A 16,817-nucleotide genomic window follows, 5' to 3' on the forward strand; every position below is an offset into this window, starting at 1 on the left:
CTAGATCCTTGATCCATTTTGAGTTAACTTTTGTGCACGGTGAGAGATAAGGATTCAATTTCATTTTGTTGCATATGGATTTCCTGTTCTCCCAGCACCATTTGTTGAAGATGCTATCCTTTCTCCATTGCATTCTTTTAGCACCTTTGTCTAATATAAGGTAGTGGTAATTTTGTGGGTTGGTCTCTGGGTCCTCTATTTTGTACCATTGGTCTACCAGCCTGATTTGGTTCCAGTACCATGCTGTTTTTGTTACTATTGCTCTGTAGTATAGTTTAAGATCTGGTATAGCGATACCACCTGTTTCACTCTTCCTTGTAGATAAATTTTGATTGAGCAAGTATTGGCTTGAATATTGGCTTCATTTCTTAGAACCATATAATTATAGAATTATACTTAAGAGTCAGCATAAGTTATGTAGTTCAAAGAACTGAGTATTTCAGAAGTTAAAGACTATTTGGGAAAACTTGGAAAATTCCTATGCAAGTAAAGGAAAACTGAGTGTATCATTATCTATACATGTATATTGAACATGTTGAGGTCTTCATTTTTTTGAGATTGGAAAATAATTTTCAGAAATACTCTTATTTATGAAGATCTGTGAGTTTAAATTTGGTATCTTGAATTTTAAAGTTTAATTCAAGACTGGGAAATGTTGTATATTTCTTTTACATAACAAGCTAATCTCTAATTTGTAGCTATTTTGGAACAGAGAATTTTACATATTACTCTTTGTAATCTAAACTCTTTGAATAATTTTGAGTTATTTTCTCCCAAAAATACCCTGCCAGATTTCAAAGAATATTTTTCCTGTAATTATGAAGAATGTTTCTGCTGGAAAAAATGGTTCTCTTTATCTATCACTGGGGTGCTTTTGTTGTTTTGTTTTGTTACCATAGAATACAATCCAGCTCATTATATGGGTTAATGGAAATGAATTTGAATGCCAGAGTAAGATTATGTAATAACTCTTTCAGAGAGGGGCCATTTAACCAGTAAGGACCTTACCAGCCTTTCCAGAGTTCTTTTTAACTTTACTTATGTGTCTTAATGTTTTATGTCTTTTATGTTTGGAAATGACAACAAAGACATACTAGGAAATGTAGTTGCAATATTTAAATTATTAAATACTGTAGAAAATGATGTTTCACAAGTCTGCATTGCAGTTAATTCCTATTTGTTTTCCTATTTGGATATAAATATGAAAATAAAGTAGCTGAACATATGATTAAAATTATGTTGACTTCTAAAATTTTAAGATAGTGTTTAATTGTAGCTTTTATTTTATGTTTATTTTGAAGGTACATTGATTTTTCACATTAATTATTTCATTGTGCTGTAATATTACTACATGGAAGATATGTCATAATATGGATTAATTGAAAGTATTGTCAAATGAAAACAAAAAGGATATTAATTTTAGGATTTATGTTTTCTTTGGGTAGTTAATATTAGAATAATGCATTTTTCTCATCCTAAAGCACTTACATGAATTTAGTGTTAGTAGGATCAGTTATTTGTAAGTGTTGGCAACTGATTTTTGCTTAAGAATTTGGGAAGCAGAATGTTATAGGCAAAATATTTCAAAAATTTTTAATTATTAAATTATACCCTTTGTATTTTCATTTCTAATTTTGCTGTACATAAATAAATTTTTAAACTCATGTAAAAACAGTTTATCAAATGGGAAAAGTATGATTTATTAGAAAAACACTTAAGATTATTATTTTTTTTTTAAATTCACACATGGCAGGTACAGTTTTTTAGAGAACTTATGCAAAGAAGAAAATGATAGAAACTGTATTACAGCTATTAATGTGCAAAAAAGTATGATTCATTAGAAAATAGTTCAGATTATTGTTTTAAAAGAGAATATCTGCACATCATCCATTGGGTTCTGATTTAATTATAATAAGACATATCAATCCATAATTGTTAAATTATTTAGCTATTTTTCTAGCATAATCACTTTTATTCTGAATTCTTCTGGAGAAGATGCTGAGTGAATTAAATTTCAGTGTTTAATTTTCTGATTTTTTTTTACTTTTTCATCTATTTATCTTCATAATGCCAGTATATTTTTTCCTGATTTTTAAAAAGAGACTTGAACTATAATATAAACTTAAAAATTTGCTTTGAGGTATTGTTGCTTTTATTCCTGTATACTCAAAGGAAATTCCTTTTGTTTCAAATATCCCATCTTTTGAGTGAAAAAGTTTTCACAGTAAAAGTATTAAGTATTAAGATACTCTGAATATGTTATCACTATCCTCCTTTATAATCCTGTCACTCTCTCTCCTTTGATATAATTTGTCATCATATGTTTTATAAGTCACAGTATTAGATATAAGATATACAAAAATGAATAAATTGAGGTATAATTAATTCTTAAGATATTTCCATTGTAGTGGTAGAAACTAACAAACAACAATAACAGAGTGGTCTGTAATAAAAGTGCATAGAATGGGCATGTAGGAATGGACAGAGATAACATTCTGAGATTAAGGAATTAATTGAAAAGAATTGACAATAATGTGACTTGTGAGTTTGACTTTTGAAGAAGATAAGGTACAAAGTTTTAGAGACCTTAAGCAAACATAAGTAAGAAAATGGTAGAAACTATAGTCTATCCAAGCAAAGTTGGCACTCTCACCAACACACTGCTTTTATTTGAAATATCGTTACTTGTAAGTATGTGTCTTTTAGTTTTCTGGAATCTTAACCTTCTATAATAGTGCAGGATATGGAAATTTATGGTAAAGGGCAGTACCTGATACTTCTAGAACCTCTTGAGAGTGACCACTTTGGAGTCCACATGTGAGATTTGTCTTTCTGTGTCTGGTGTACTTCACTTAGCATAACATTATCCATGTTAATCCATATCATTACAAATATCAGGATTTGCTTCTTTTTAAAGGATGGGTAAGTAATATTCCATTGTGTATAAGTACTGCATTTTCTTTGTCTGTTTATCCATTGTTGGACACTTAGGTTAATTGCATATCTTGGCTACTGTGAGTAATGCTGCCATGAACATGGGAATAAAGATGTCTCTTTAATGTACTTATTTCATTTTCCCTGGATGATATATACTTAGAAATGGGATTGCTAGATTGTAAGGTAGTACACCTAATATGTTTTGTGGGCCTGTGTTAACCCAAGTGTTCTGTGAATGTCATCTTAAAATTTGTTTAAGTATTTACTCAATCATCCATGTCTACAATATTAACTAAAAAAAAATCACATGGGACCCTGACTATGACCATTAAATAGAAATTTACTGACAATAATTAACATCTTTGTGTATGGGCATCAAACAATTTCAAATCCACTGACTAGGCATACTTGTCTACAACTGAAATTACAGTTATCTCTTAGTGTTCTCTGGGATTGGGTGCAGGAACCCCTGTGTGTATCAGAATTGGCAGATGCCCAAATCCCATATGTAAAATGGCCTAATATTTATATAGGACTTATGCACATTCTCTTGTGTATAGTCAACTTCTCTGTATCTGTGGGTTCCACATTTGTGGAATCAGCCACCTGCAGATCAAAAATGTAGTTAGGCCTATAATGGACTGAGACTGCACTGAATATTTATAGATTCTTTTCTTGGCATTATTCCCTAACTAACATAGTATACCAACTATTTATATTGGGTTACATTGTTTTAGTTATTATAAGTCATCTAGAGATGATTATATGCATGTTATATGCAAACATTATTCCATTTTATATAATGGACTAGAGCATTTCTGGGGCTTGTTATCTGTAGAGAGATCCTGGAATCAATTTTCCTTAGACACTGAAGGACAATATATATTTCTTTTGGGTATGTGCTGGGTTATCAACTACAAATCTTGTACCCTTTCTCTTAGTATGGATTTTTCAGTATACAAAGTTTGAGGCAAGATCCTTTGATACAATTACTTTATTTGGGAGTAGGAAGACTGGAATGGGGGAGAATGAGATAGGAAAGGAAGAAAAATGAACAAAAAATGTATTATTGAGGTTATTGTTAGATACAATGGGAGCCCAATTCCTAAGAAGTTGAAAGAATGCATTCCAGAATTGTACATCTGAAAGTTAGGCAGTTGGAGCAGGTTTTGTGGTCTTAGTGAAGGCACTCAGGAGAGAGAACACTGCTCACAATGAAAGCCAGATACCATTACAATGCTAACATTTGAGCTTGCAGATACCACTATTAAGACTAAGATTTGTCTTAGACTGAGAGGATTTTTTCGGGGCTCTAGTGGCATTTGCTTCAGACCATCTCTTGAGCAGCTTGCATCTACCCTGTAACACATTGTCTAGTCTGTTTTTGAGTCAAGTTGATGACTCATTGAAATCACTATAAAATTATTAGAAGAGTTAGTGGAACATAATGGACCCCTCATAGTTGAAATTGTTTAAAAGGTTATAATTTTATATCATCTTCTGTCTTCTCTACTTTTTTAGGTTTTCTGAACATTTGACTAGTATCCCAGCTGGTCTAGATTGCTGGCTTGTGGGGTAGCCAAACCATGATTCCTGAGACAGTTGGCCCCTTAATGATGCAGTTGCCTGCCACAGGCAACCTATTGTTACTAGATGTTGACATGCTTAAAGACATCTAGAGAATCCCCTGAGTCCTGGTCATAGTCCGTGTTGCCCTCGTTATGTAGTAGCAGCTTTAGCTGATATTCACAATACTTGGGTTACTGTCTTTCAGGGTGTGACCAGTTGTCTCTTGATTCATCAGCATATGAGATGCCAAAGGGATTAGGCAGAAATCATAGCTTTAAGGATTGGGGAAATCTTAGGGTCTTTGGTGGAATTATCACACCTTTCCCACCCAAGGAACCTGTTCCTTTGCTTTTGTATACCCTAAGATTTGTAGAGATGAAAAGACAAATTTGAGAATAGGTCACTGAAGTGATTGGAAAGGCCAGTCTGACTTGACACCACTCAATTCAGGAGTTAAGTATGCCAGATGTTGGGTCTAACACATCATTCAGTGGCTATTGTTGAGTGTATATATCAAATCTTGGATATTAGTGCCTTAAATCTGACTGTGGTTCCTTATTTGTGTGCTACCCTGATTATGACACTGGTCATTTGGCCATTGTGGTAGACAGACTGACATTAATGTGATATATGGTAAGATTAGCAGTTCCCATAGCTGCATACTTATTTTATATTCTTTACCATGAAATATGTTTCTTGATCTGAGATGATTCTAAATGTGATCTCCTGTAAGACAATTTTAAGTAGTGTGACTGACAGCTATTCTATAGTAAACAAATTTATCCCATATCCAAAGCAGATGCCAGCTCTGTTAAGGTAGTTGTCACTCCAGCATGGAATGAATTCAGTGCAGAATATTTGTCACTAACTGTTTGATTATCTACTTTTGACATGTGAACCATATTGAGGTTCATCATTGGTTTCTACTGCCGACAGGAGTATCTGCAATAGAGATTGTTAGATATTACTTGGTGAGAAGTAATGAGGTCATTGCTTACATGGGTACCATCTGTCCCTGCCACCTTAAGGCTATTCATGGATCCTGAAAACATAGGGCAGCCCTGCTGAGAACAGAGGTTGTATGAGACCTCCCTCACTTTTATGGCATATCTTTGTGGGTTGTCAACTGAATGCTTTGGTATTTTGCAGGGTGCTTCTACTTTGGCTGGGCTCAAACTGCAAAATATTCCAGATACTCCATAACCTCCCAAATATCTTTTAAACTCACAGTCTCTTAATGCTGCCATATGAACTAGAGTTTTGCCTTACAGATTTGACACCCAGAATTGTCTAAGGAGAGACCCTTGGGGAGTTGCCATGAAAGCCTCTGGCCTTCACTCTTGGCTCTCCTCACTCATATCCTGTCATCATAATGTCTTGAACTTTTCTCTCTTCATTCTTAATTTAGAAAAACTGTTACTTTTTGCCTCTCCTCCTCCCTGTACTGTGGTCCAAGTACTTTTCCTAGGGGAAGAGCTTGGCATGAATGTAGACTTTCTCTATGTATCTTTCCTTTCTCAAGGATTACAGATCTTCATGGGTTACTTCCGAATGGTTTCATAGATTCTCTTTAGGTTTCATGTCTAGTTGTTTTTAATGGAGGATGTACTGTGCTAGCTACTGTCATGGCCCAAACTAGAAGTTCCTAGTTTTTTTAATTACCTTTTCCATTGGACATGGAAGCATTTGGAGTTAATACAGGCATGAATTCTGGGCTTATTCTTCTCTGGCTCCTTGTTTAGTGTCCAAACGATTTCCCAGCACTTCAACCTCTCTTCTTTACCTATTAGTTCATTGGCATTAAGATTCTAAAGTGCATTGGACTAACCTGAGCTTTCAGTTCCCTAGTGCTTTTGTTGGGTTTTCTGATGGGAATATTCTAAGAACTTTAAACCAACAAAATTCATAGTTGTAGAAACAGTAAGTATAAATTTTTTCTCTTGGTGATTGAGAATTTCCCTTAACTACCAAAAGAATATCCCTGACTTAGGCTATAATACTATAGACATTCATTTTTTTAGGTCATTTTAATTCATTTTTTAGAGTCATTTCTAAGCGAGACCTGAACATCCTATTTCTTAATCCCTGGTTATGTTTATCAGTCTCCAGGTGATGATCCGATGATGCTGGTCTGGGGACCTGTTACTGTTTGGATATGAAGTGTCCTCCAAAACTCCCATTAATGCAGAAATATTGAGAAGTTATGAGAGCTGTAACATAATCAGTCCACCCTAGTTTGAATGGACCAACTGCGGGGGCGGGGGGTAACTGCAGGCAGATGGGGTATGATTGGAGAAAGTAGGTCATGGGGGGCATGCCCTAGAAGGATTATTCTTCCTGTGCTCACCCCACTACTTCTTAACCCCACCATAAGCTGAGCAGCTTTCCTCTGCTGGGCTCTTCCCACTTGGTGTGCTGCCTTACCTTGGGCCCAGAGCAATGGAGAACATTTGTGAATTGAGACCTCTCAAACCTTGAGCTCCAAATGAATTATTCCTCTCCTAAGTTATTCTGGTTGGGTATCTTGGTCATGGTGATATCGACTAAAATAGAACCATTCCATAGAGATCACAGGAAATCCTCATGAGACCACATATCAAGGAAGGGAAAATAGCAGTGGATGCCGTGGGAGCTGAGACATTTGTGTATACAATGTACACTCTTGCAGGATGTTTGGTCCTGCCTGTTGTTACAAATAGTATTTCTACTTTATGGAACACTGTTGTACTTTTACAACTATGATTTGTGATTTAAATACTCATTTTGTAATGGTTAGCTCAGTTTATGTTTTAACTTCATGGTCCACAGTCAAGTGGTCTTGGTATTTTGTCCCCAATGCATAGACATCCTGACATTTTAAGTCTTTTGGAGGAAACTAGGAGTAATACTTTATGCACAAACTTTTGGAAGTGTAGCAGGACATTTTTTTTTCAAAAGTGAATCTAGTGTGATCTTCTGAGTTTGTGGTCTCTTTTAGTTTTGGGGTCTGAATGAGGGCAATGACTTTCTTGTAGTGATTAAGTTAGATTGCTATTCATCAGACAGTTTTTGCTTATGTTGATCAAGTAAAACTTTAGTAGACTGCTCTCTATTTCAGTTCTGAAATATTGTGATTAATTAACCTTTACTGCAGATCTATGTGGGTTAAAACATTTTAATTGTTGCTCTCATCTTATTTTCCATTATAGTAGTCACATATGACTTGTCAGTAGTGGTTAAATGCTTCTTCTTGGTTTCTACCACTCTGGAATTCCATCATTCATAATGATTACAGTGATTCCATTTAAAGTGCATCATTTTTCACTATTATTCCTGGCATGCAGCTAATAGACAACACAGAGCTTTTACTGATATATTTCTCAAATCTATGTTGAAGGGGGTGTTCTCTGGATCCTCCTGGGAGACATAAAGAATGGCAGTTCACATGTAATAAATGCACTTGCACTCCTCTCTCCCCATGGCTGTGGATTTCTTCTCTATAACGGGTTATCATTCTGGCGTGGATCAGATCTCTGGAGGACTTGTTAAAACAGATTTCTGGGTTCCCCTGTCAGCTTCTGATTTAGTATCTCTGGAGAAGGCCTAAGAATTTAAATTTTTCTCAATTCATAGGTGATGCTGCTAATGCTGATCTGGGGACCACACCTAGAGCACTATTGCTATATATATCAAGGAGATTGTGGTCATCTGAACATTAATGCAGGGCACTGTTATGCTTACATTTTATTCAACTGGTTAGGAATCTGTTAAATCATTCCTGTCTGTTTGATTTCATATATTGTAGCAATTACTCAGTATCAGATAATTGAAAGTCCTCAAAAGACCCTATCAGTATGTAAAGAATACAGTACTTTAATAAAGATAAAGGTGTAGTGTAGCAGGAGAAAAAAAAGAAAAAGCAAACATATGAGAGGCTTTTCTCTCAGTCACATAGGACACGCTTTATATGTAGATACAGAACCCATCAAAATGCATGTGAGATTGATCCTTTGGACTCAGGGATGCCACATATTCATCTGACAGAGTCTTTTATATCCCTCTGATTATGTTTTATAGCTTTTTTTAAATTTCAGTAATGCAAAAAATCTTTTTCTTGAAGTTGTATTATGCATTTTGCGCTGCTATTTTTCTTCTTTCATATTAAATATTTTCCTTAAATATCTTTTTTGTCCATTTATGTTAATTGGTGAAAGGACTAAAAAGATGGATAGAATGTCTCCATTTAGGAGCTGAGAGATAAATGTACAGAGACAAAGCATTTTGTTGTATTGGTTTAACTTTAGTCATTTCTTCTGCTTACAGTGCTCTCATTTTCTGCATGGTGGCTATAAACCAGACTACCAATCTGGGAGAAGTTGAATTAGGAAACAGATTCAAACTCATTATTCATTGTATGTAGAATTTTTTTTGTTTTTAGTATGGTGCACTATACTGCCCTATTATGCTTGACATCACTAAATTGGAACTCTGACATATTTCTGGTATAATTTTTCTAAGACATTTTGATCTGAAGTTCCCTTTGTAATCTTGCATATTATTGAGGCTCCAAAAGAAATTTTATTTATGTGAATCTTCTGTGAATGCTTCCATGTTAGAAAATAAAGCAAATAATGTAAAATATTTGTTCACTTATTATAAATTAGCAACAATTCAATTAGTTTTTACATGATTGACACATTTATAAAAATTTATGAAGCAAAATATTGAGGAGAGAGACATTGTTTTAAATTTTTGTAAATCTTCTTAATGTCCAGTTAGTAGAAGAAAAGTGGATTTTCATATCAGCTTTGCATTTTTGTCTTTCCTATAACACATGTTTTTTTAGCCCCTGAAATTCCACTACGCTCATGAAAGACTGAGCATGCAAAAGGCAGGTGACATTATTATTATCAAAGTAGTTTTTTTCCCTCACAGCCTCCCTTAAAGGATCCAGGGGCACAGTAAGTATAATCAGATCATCATTTCAGAACTCCTGCTCTATAGAATAAACTTCCTTTCTTCTACTGAGTAGTAGAGTGGTAATTACCTAGGCATTTGTGCTTGGATGGGGTCATTGCTTTAACTTCTCTACACAGAATATCAGTAAATTCTGACACTTTTTTAAAACTCTATCCACTCACTCTTCCTATATAAAAATAAGACTATTATGTGGTATATCCCTGGAAATGCTATTGCAGATTTAAGACGATGGTCATCAGCTACCACCAGGATTCTGTTTTCAAAACAGCTTGGCTAACATTGTTACCTTCCTAGAAGAGGAAAAGGGAACAAAGAGAGGAAGAGAATCCTCTTGTAAGAAATGGGAGAACTTATGACTCTACCTCCACAAATCTCCTGCCAAATCTCTCCATATCAGACATTTGTGATAAGCATCGACTAATTTGTAATCACTTCCGTTGCTGTTCTTTTTTGTGCTTTTTGGATTTTATCTTTTAAAGTTTAGTTTTTTTTTGTTTCAATAGATGTTTTCATCAATAAAAATTATTATTGAAATATTTTTATTACATCATAAGTTTCATATTATTGAATATCCTATTGGAGTCAGCAAATTGTGGTAAGACATTAAAAGGTGGCATGAGATGAATCTTCTTTCATCTGATTTATGAGTCATTACACATATGAAAAGAATGTTCAGTCTCCATTCATCCATGGCAGTGAGGTGGGCAAACAGATAAAGCTTCAATAATTTAATTGATTCAACCTGGTATAAGGTTTATTTTTTATGTTTTTATTAGTGCATAGTAGTTATTCATAATAGTCTGGTTCATTTTGACAAAATCATACATGCAAGGAATTGAATTTACTCCATTTCAGTCCCCAGGGTCACCCTTTCTCTCCCCTCCTCCCTCTCCCCTCCTCCCTCTCCCATTCTTCTTTTACTATGTAGGTCTTCATTCCACTCATTTACTTATTTTTTTTTTAATTTTTTTAGTTGTAGATGGACACAGTACCTTTATTTTGTTTATTTATTTTCATGTGGTGCTAAGGATCAAATCCAGTGCCTCACACATGTGAGGCAAGTGCTCTGCTGATGAGCTACAACCCCAGCCCTTCATTTACTTATTTTTAATTGGTGATATATATATATATATATATATATAGAGAGAGAGAGAGAGAGAGAGAGAGGTGGTGTTCACTGTGATATATTTATATATGCACATAGCTTAATTTTTAAGTTCATTCTGCATTTCTTCCCCCTTCCTGTCCCTTCTTCCTCCCCCTCAATCTCTTTCTTCTACACTACTGATTTTCCTTTATCTTTATATCTGACCACCTTTAACCCCCACCCCCTTATTTGGCTCTAGTCTCCACATAAACTTTGAAGCCTTTATTTTCTAAATCTAGCTTATTTCACTTAGTGTGATGTTCTCAGTTCCATCCACCTACCAGAAAATAACACCATTTCATTCTTCTTTATGACTGAATAAATTAATTTCATTGTGTGTGTGTGTGTGTGTGTGTGTGTGTGTGTGTATATATATATATATATATATATATTTTTTTTTTTTTTCTTTTCCATTCTTCTGTTGATGAGCACTATTCTTGGCTATATTATGACTTGTGTTGCAATAAACATTGATGTGCCTTCATTACTGTGGTATGCTGATTTCAGTTCTTTTAGACAAATACCAAGGAGTGGGATAGTTGAGTCATATGGTGGTTCCATTCCTAGTTTATTGAGGAATTTCCAGAGTAATTTTACTAATTTACAGTCCCATCAGAAATGTGTAAGTGTACATTTCCACCACATCCTCACCAGCCTTTATTTGTATTCTTAATAATTGCCATTCTAACTGGAGTGAGATGAAATTGCACTGTAGTTTTGATTTGCATTTCCCTAATTGTTAAATATATTGCTCATTTTTTCCAATATATTTAACATTATAAATATATTGGAAAAAAATATATGTCTGTGTTTTGTTTTTTGGAAAATGTTTAGGTTTTTTTTATCATTTATTTACTGTTTGTCATTAGTGTTAAGCTTTGTAAGTTTTTTATGTATTTTAAGTTCTTTATGTATGTAATAGCGGTAGCCAGCAAAGATTTTATCCTATTCTGTAGGCTTTCTTCATGATCTTAATCATTTCCTTAGCTGTGCAGAGGGTTTTTAATTTGATGCTGTTATACTTATTGATTCTTATTTTATTTCTTGAACTTTATGGTTTTTGTTGAGGAACATAGTGCTTGCATCAATTTTTTGAATGTTAAACCTATGTTTTCTTCTTGAAGTTGCAAAATTTCTCATTTAATTCCTAAGACTTTGATCTACTTCAAGTTTACTTTTATACAGGGTGAAAAATCAATTTTTATTCTTTTACATATGGATATGTTTAAAAGGCTGTCTTTTCTCCAACATGTTTTGCACACCTTTGTCAAGTACCAGATGACTATTTCTATAAGGGTTTGTCTCTGTATTTTATGTTTTATTTCATTGCTCTTCTTTCATGTCTTTTTCAGTGCCAATAACCATGCTCTTTTTGTTGTTCCATCTCTGAGGTATAATTTGAGATCAGGAATTGTGATCTCTCCAGCATTGCTCTGCTTTCTCAGTATTACTTTGGCTATTCTAAGTATTTTATTCTTCCAAATAAATTTTAGGACTGTTTTTTCTAATTGTTGAAGAACACCATATTTGCATGTGGACTGCACTGAATTTGTATAATACTTTTGGTAATATAGCCATTTTGACAATATTAATTCTACCTATTTATGAACATAGGAAGTTATTTCCATCTTCTAAGGCTGTCTTTCATTTCTTTCTCCAGTGTTCTGTAGTTTTCATTGTAGAGGTCTTTCATCTCCTTGTTTAGATTAATTCCAAGTGTTTTATTTATTTTTTGAGGTTATTGTGAATGAGATAGTTTTTTGATTTCTTTCTCGGAGATTATTGGAGTATAGAAAAGCTATTGATTTTTGAATATTGATCTTGTATCCTGCTACTTTTCTGAATTTGTTTATCAACTTAAAAGTCTTCTGATGGAGTTCTTTGGTTCTTCTAGATATAGGATCATGTCATCAGCAAACATATAATTTGACTTCTTCTTTTCCTATTTGTATCCCTTAGTTTTCTTTCTCTTGCCTGATTGAAAGAACTATAGAATATAGAAGAACTATATTAAGTAGGAGGGATGAGAGTGGATATCCTTATCTTGTTCCTCAGATTATAGGAAATGCTTCCATGTGCTTTCTCTATTCAGTATGACGTTGGCTTTGGTTTTATCATATATAGCCCTTATAATGTTGAGATAAGTTCTTCCTTCTTTCATTTCTCCAGTTTTTTTTTTTTTTTAACATGAATGTGTGCTGGATTTTATCAAGGGCCTTTCTGCATCTATTGAGATGATCATGTGATTCTCCTTCTTAATTCTATTTATGTGGTAATTATATTTATTCATTTGCATATGTTGAACAAACCTTGCATATCTGGGTAAATATGCTATCTTCTTGATGTGTTTTGAATAAATTTTTCTAATATTTTATTACGGATTTTGTATTTGTGTCTATCAGGGGTATTGATATTTAGCTTTCTTTCTTTGATGTGTCTATGTCTGGTTTTGGTATCAGGGTTATACTGGCTTCACAGAATGTATTGAGGAGTGTTCCCTCCCTTTCAATTTCATGGAATAATTTGAAGAAGACTGGTGTTAGCTCTACTTTAACAGTGGTGTAGAACTCAGCTGAGGATCTGTCTGAGCTTTTCTTCGTTGAAAGGCTCTTAATAGCTGTTTCAATTTTATTGCTTGATATTGGTATGTTTAGATTTTCTATATTCCTGGTTCATTTTTTGCAGGTTGTATAAGTCTAGAAATTTGCCAGTGTCACCTAGATTTTCCAGTTATTGGAGTATAAATTTTCAAAATCGTTTGTAATGATCCTCTGGATTTCAGAATTATCTGTGGTGCTAGCTCCTTTTTCAGCTCTAATTTTGTTAATTTGGTTCTTTTTAATCTTTCTTTTGCTCTAATTTTGTTAATTTGGTTCTTTTTAATCTTTCAGCTGGGTTTTTAACTTTTTTTTTTTTTAGAGAACCAATTCTTTGTTTTATCGATGTTTTGTATATATTTTTTATTCTCAATTTTATTGGTTTCGACTGTGACATTATTTTCAGTTTTCTATTGAAATTGGAATTAGTTTGCTCTTTTTTTTCCCTAAGATTTTGAGGTGGAACTTTATATTATTTGGAAACTTTTTTAAAAAATGTAGGCAATAAATGTTAAATGCAGTTGAAGGCATACAATGGCACTTTGTTCTTTTTATGCTAGATTGTCTTTGAAAAGTATTAAATTGTAATAGACTTAACAAAAAACAAAAAGACTTACTGAATGTCCAAAAAGCTCCTTAGTGTTTGAAAATAAATGCTTACACAAAAGACAATGTATTTTATATCAAACAAAAGAGCCCTGTAATGCAGCACTCTGTAAAATAAACAGACAAGAAGCTGGTATAGGGTTGATTGACAGAGGCAGAGGGTCTTCAGGCAGGTAAGTAAGGAGGCGGTGGTTCCTTCTCAGGCATCTTCACTGCCATTTCATTTCGTAGGTTGGCAAAACACACTGTGGAGGTGCTTCCAAGGCAGGGTATGCGGCAATCTCTGGCACATTTCTGTTGTTGATATATTTGTAGCAGTTCCAAACACAGTTAATTAGATAAGCCTTAAAAATGATAAATACCACAAAGAACACAAGAGCAATGAATAGCAGGCAGCTGGAGTCCAATGCCAGGAGGTCATCTTTGTAGGGAAAATCAGGTAATTGACCCAGATATTCTTTGATTCTTGGCAAATAAGTGAGAGAACTGATAGCAACTAGACAACTGAGAACTAAGTAAAAAAGCCGGGAACAGAAGAATGGAATCAGCCAACCCAGCTGATAAGAAATTGTTCCATATACCAGCATTGAACTGACGATAAGGGTAACAACTGAGACGGCAGAAAGGACACAGGCATCATCGGCCACCCTCTCAGATGAGTAGTAGTTACCAGTGACTTCACACTGAATGTTGACAGCTGGCGTTGAGTTTGGATGAGTCAACTCTACAGTCAGGGAAATTGCCATCAACAGGTTTACCACCATGTACCAGGTCCCCAGGATGATCGTCCCGGTGCGGACATGGCAACAGCCGCAGCACCGGGTGCTGTAGAACTGGTCGCTGCGGCTCCGCTTGAAAGTCATGCACACCATCGGGCATCTCTCGGCCCAGTTCTTGGCCAGTCCCTGACAAAAGCTTTCCGCCCTGCAGCTGAACCCAGGGAGCTCAGTCACAGTCTCCAAAGGCAAACGACGCGTCTTCAGGCCCGCCCCTGGTCCGGGCCCCTCGAATTTCTTATTTCTTCTGTGATCTATTCCTCATATAAATTTCCATTTGCTTATGTGTTTTCTATAGTTAATTTGCTTCTGATTTCTAATTTAATTTCATTATGATCTGATAGTATGTATAGGACTATATCAGGGTTTTTTTTTTTGTGCTTGTTAATACTTACATTTTGACCTAGAATATGATCTGTTTTGAGAAAGTTTTTGTGAGCTGCTAAGAAGAAGGTGAATCCAGCTGTTTTTGAACGAAATTATTTCATGGGTATCAGTTTGGCCCATTTGATTTATAGTATCATGTAGGTTAGAATATATATTTATTGATTTTATGTTTGGATGATCCTGTCTATTGGTGATAGGGGTGTATTGAAATCACCCAGTATTATTGTATTGGGATATAGCTGGGATTTAACATCAAGAAGTAGATTTGGGTCTACTTTTTCCTCTATTAGGTGCAGGCTCTCTGGACTATTTCCTAAGTCCTTGATCCACTTTGAGTTGAGTTTTATGCATGGTGATAGGCATTTATTTTCATTTTGCTGCATATGATTTTCCAGTTCTCCCAGCACCATTTGTTGAAGATGCAATCTTTCCTCCAATATATGTTTTTCGGCGCCTTTGCCTAGTATGAGATAACTGTATTTATGTGGGTTTTTCTCTGTGTCTTTTATTCTATACCATTGGTCTACATGTTTATTTTGGTGCCAGTATCATGCCATTTTTGTTAGAATAGCTTTGTAGTGTAGTTTAAGGTCTTGTATTGTGATGCCTCCTACTTCATTCTTCTTGCTAAGGATTGCTTTGGCTATTCTGGCTCTCTTATTTTTCCAAATGAATTTAATGATTGCCTTTTCTATTTCTATGAGGAATAACATTGAGATTTTAATTGGAATCACATTGAATCTGTATAGTGCTTTGGGTAGTATGGTCATTTTGACTATTAATTTTGCCTAGATTTAAAAAAAGATTCCAAATGAATTTCATGATTGCTTTTTCTAGTTCTATGAAGAATGTTATTGGTATTTTAATAAGAATTGCATTAATTCTGTATAACACTTTTGGTAGTATGGCCATTTTGACAATATTAGTTCTGCCTATCCAAGAGCATGGGAGATCTTTCCATCATCTAAGGTCTTCTTCAGTTTCTTTCTTTAGTGTTCTGTAGTTTTCATTGTAGAGGCCTTTCACCTCTTTTGTTGATTCTCAAGTATTTTTTTGAGGCTATTATGAGTGGGGTACTTTTCCTAATTTCTCTTTCAGAGGATTCATCAGTGATGTTTAGAAATGCATTTGAGTTATGGGTATTGATTTTGTACTCTGCCACTTTGCTGAATTCATTTATTAATTCTAGAACTTTTCTGGCAGAAATTTTTGGATTCTATAAGTGGATTCTGATTCAAAACAGGGAGGGGGAGGCATGGGGAAAATGGAGGAACTTTGATAGGGCAAAGGGGAGGGAGGGAAGGTGCAGGGGTGCAGGAAAGATGGTAGAATGAGATGGACATGATTACCTAGGTACATGTAAGACTACATATAGGGTGTGACAATATATCATGTACACCAGAGAAATGAAAAGTTGTGCCGCAGTTGTGTACAATGAATAAAAATGCATTTTGCTGTCACTTATACCTAACTAAAATAAATTTTAAAAAGAAGTATTTATTTTTCATGTAATTAGATGCATTGGCATTTGGGGCATAAATATTTACTATCTTCTTGTTGGATTGTGCCTTTTACCAGTATGTAGTAGTTTTCTTTGTCTCTTCTGATTATTTGTTTTAAAATATGCTTTATCATATAGGAGAATAACAATTCCTGCTTATTTCTGGACTCCATTTGGATGGAATACTTTTTTCCTTCATTTTACTTTCAGTCTATGGGTGTCTGCCTATGAGAAGTTTTTTTTACAAATAGCATATAGTTGAATCTTGTTTTTTAAAATTCATTCTGTCAGTCTTTCATTGGGGAGTTGAGTCCATTTATATTCAGTGTTATTATGGA

The 16,817-nt window shown here is 34.5% G+C and overlaps 1 pseudogene; it reads right to left on the reverse strand.

The window, feature by feature from the left end:
- Positions 1-14,024: 14,024 nt before the first annotated feature.
- Positions 14,025-14,687, reverse strand: LOC143380475 (lysosomal-associated transmembrane protein 4A pseudogene; annotated as a pseudogene).
- Positions 14,688-16,817: the final 2,130 nt, after the last annotated feature.

This window comes from Callospermophilus lateralis, chromosome 14 (genome assembly GCF_048772815.1).
Source record: "Callospermophilus lateralis isolate mCalLat2 chromosome 14, mCalLat2.hap1, whole genome shotgun sequence".
Classification (NCBI taxonomy): Eukaryota; Metazoa; Chordata; class Mammalia; order Rodentia; family Sciuridae; genus Callospermophilus; species Callospermophilus lateralis.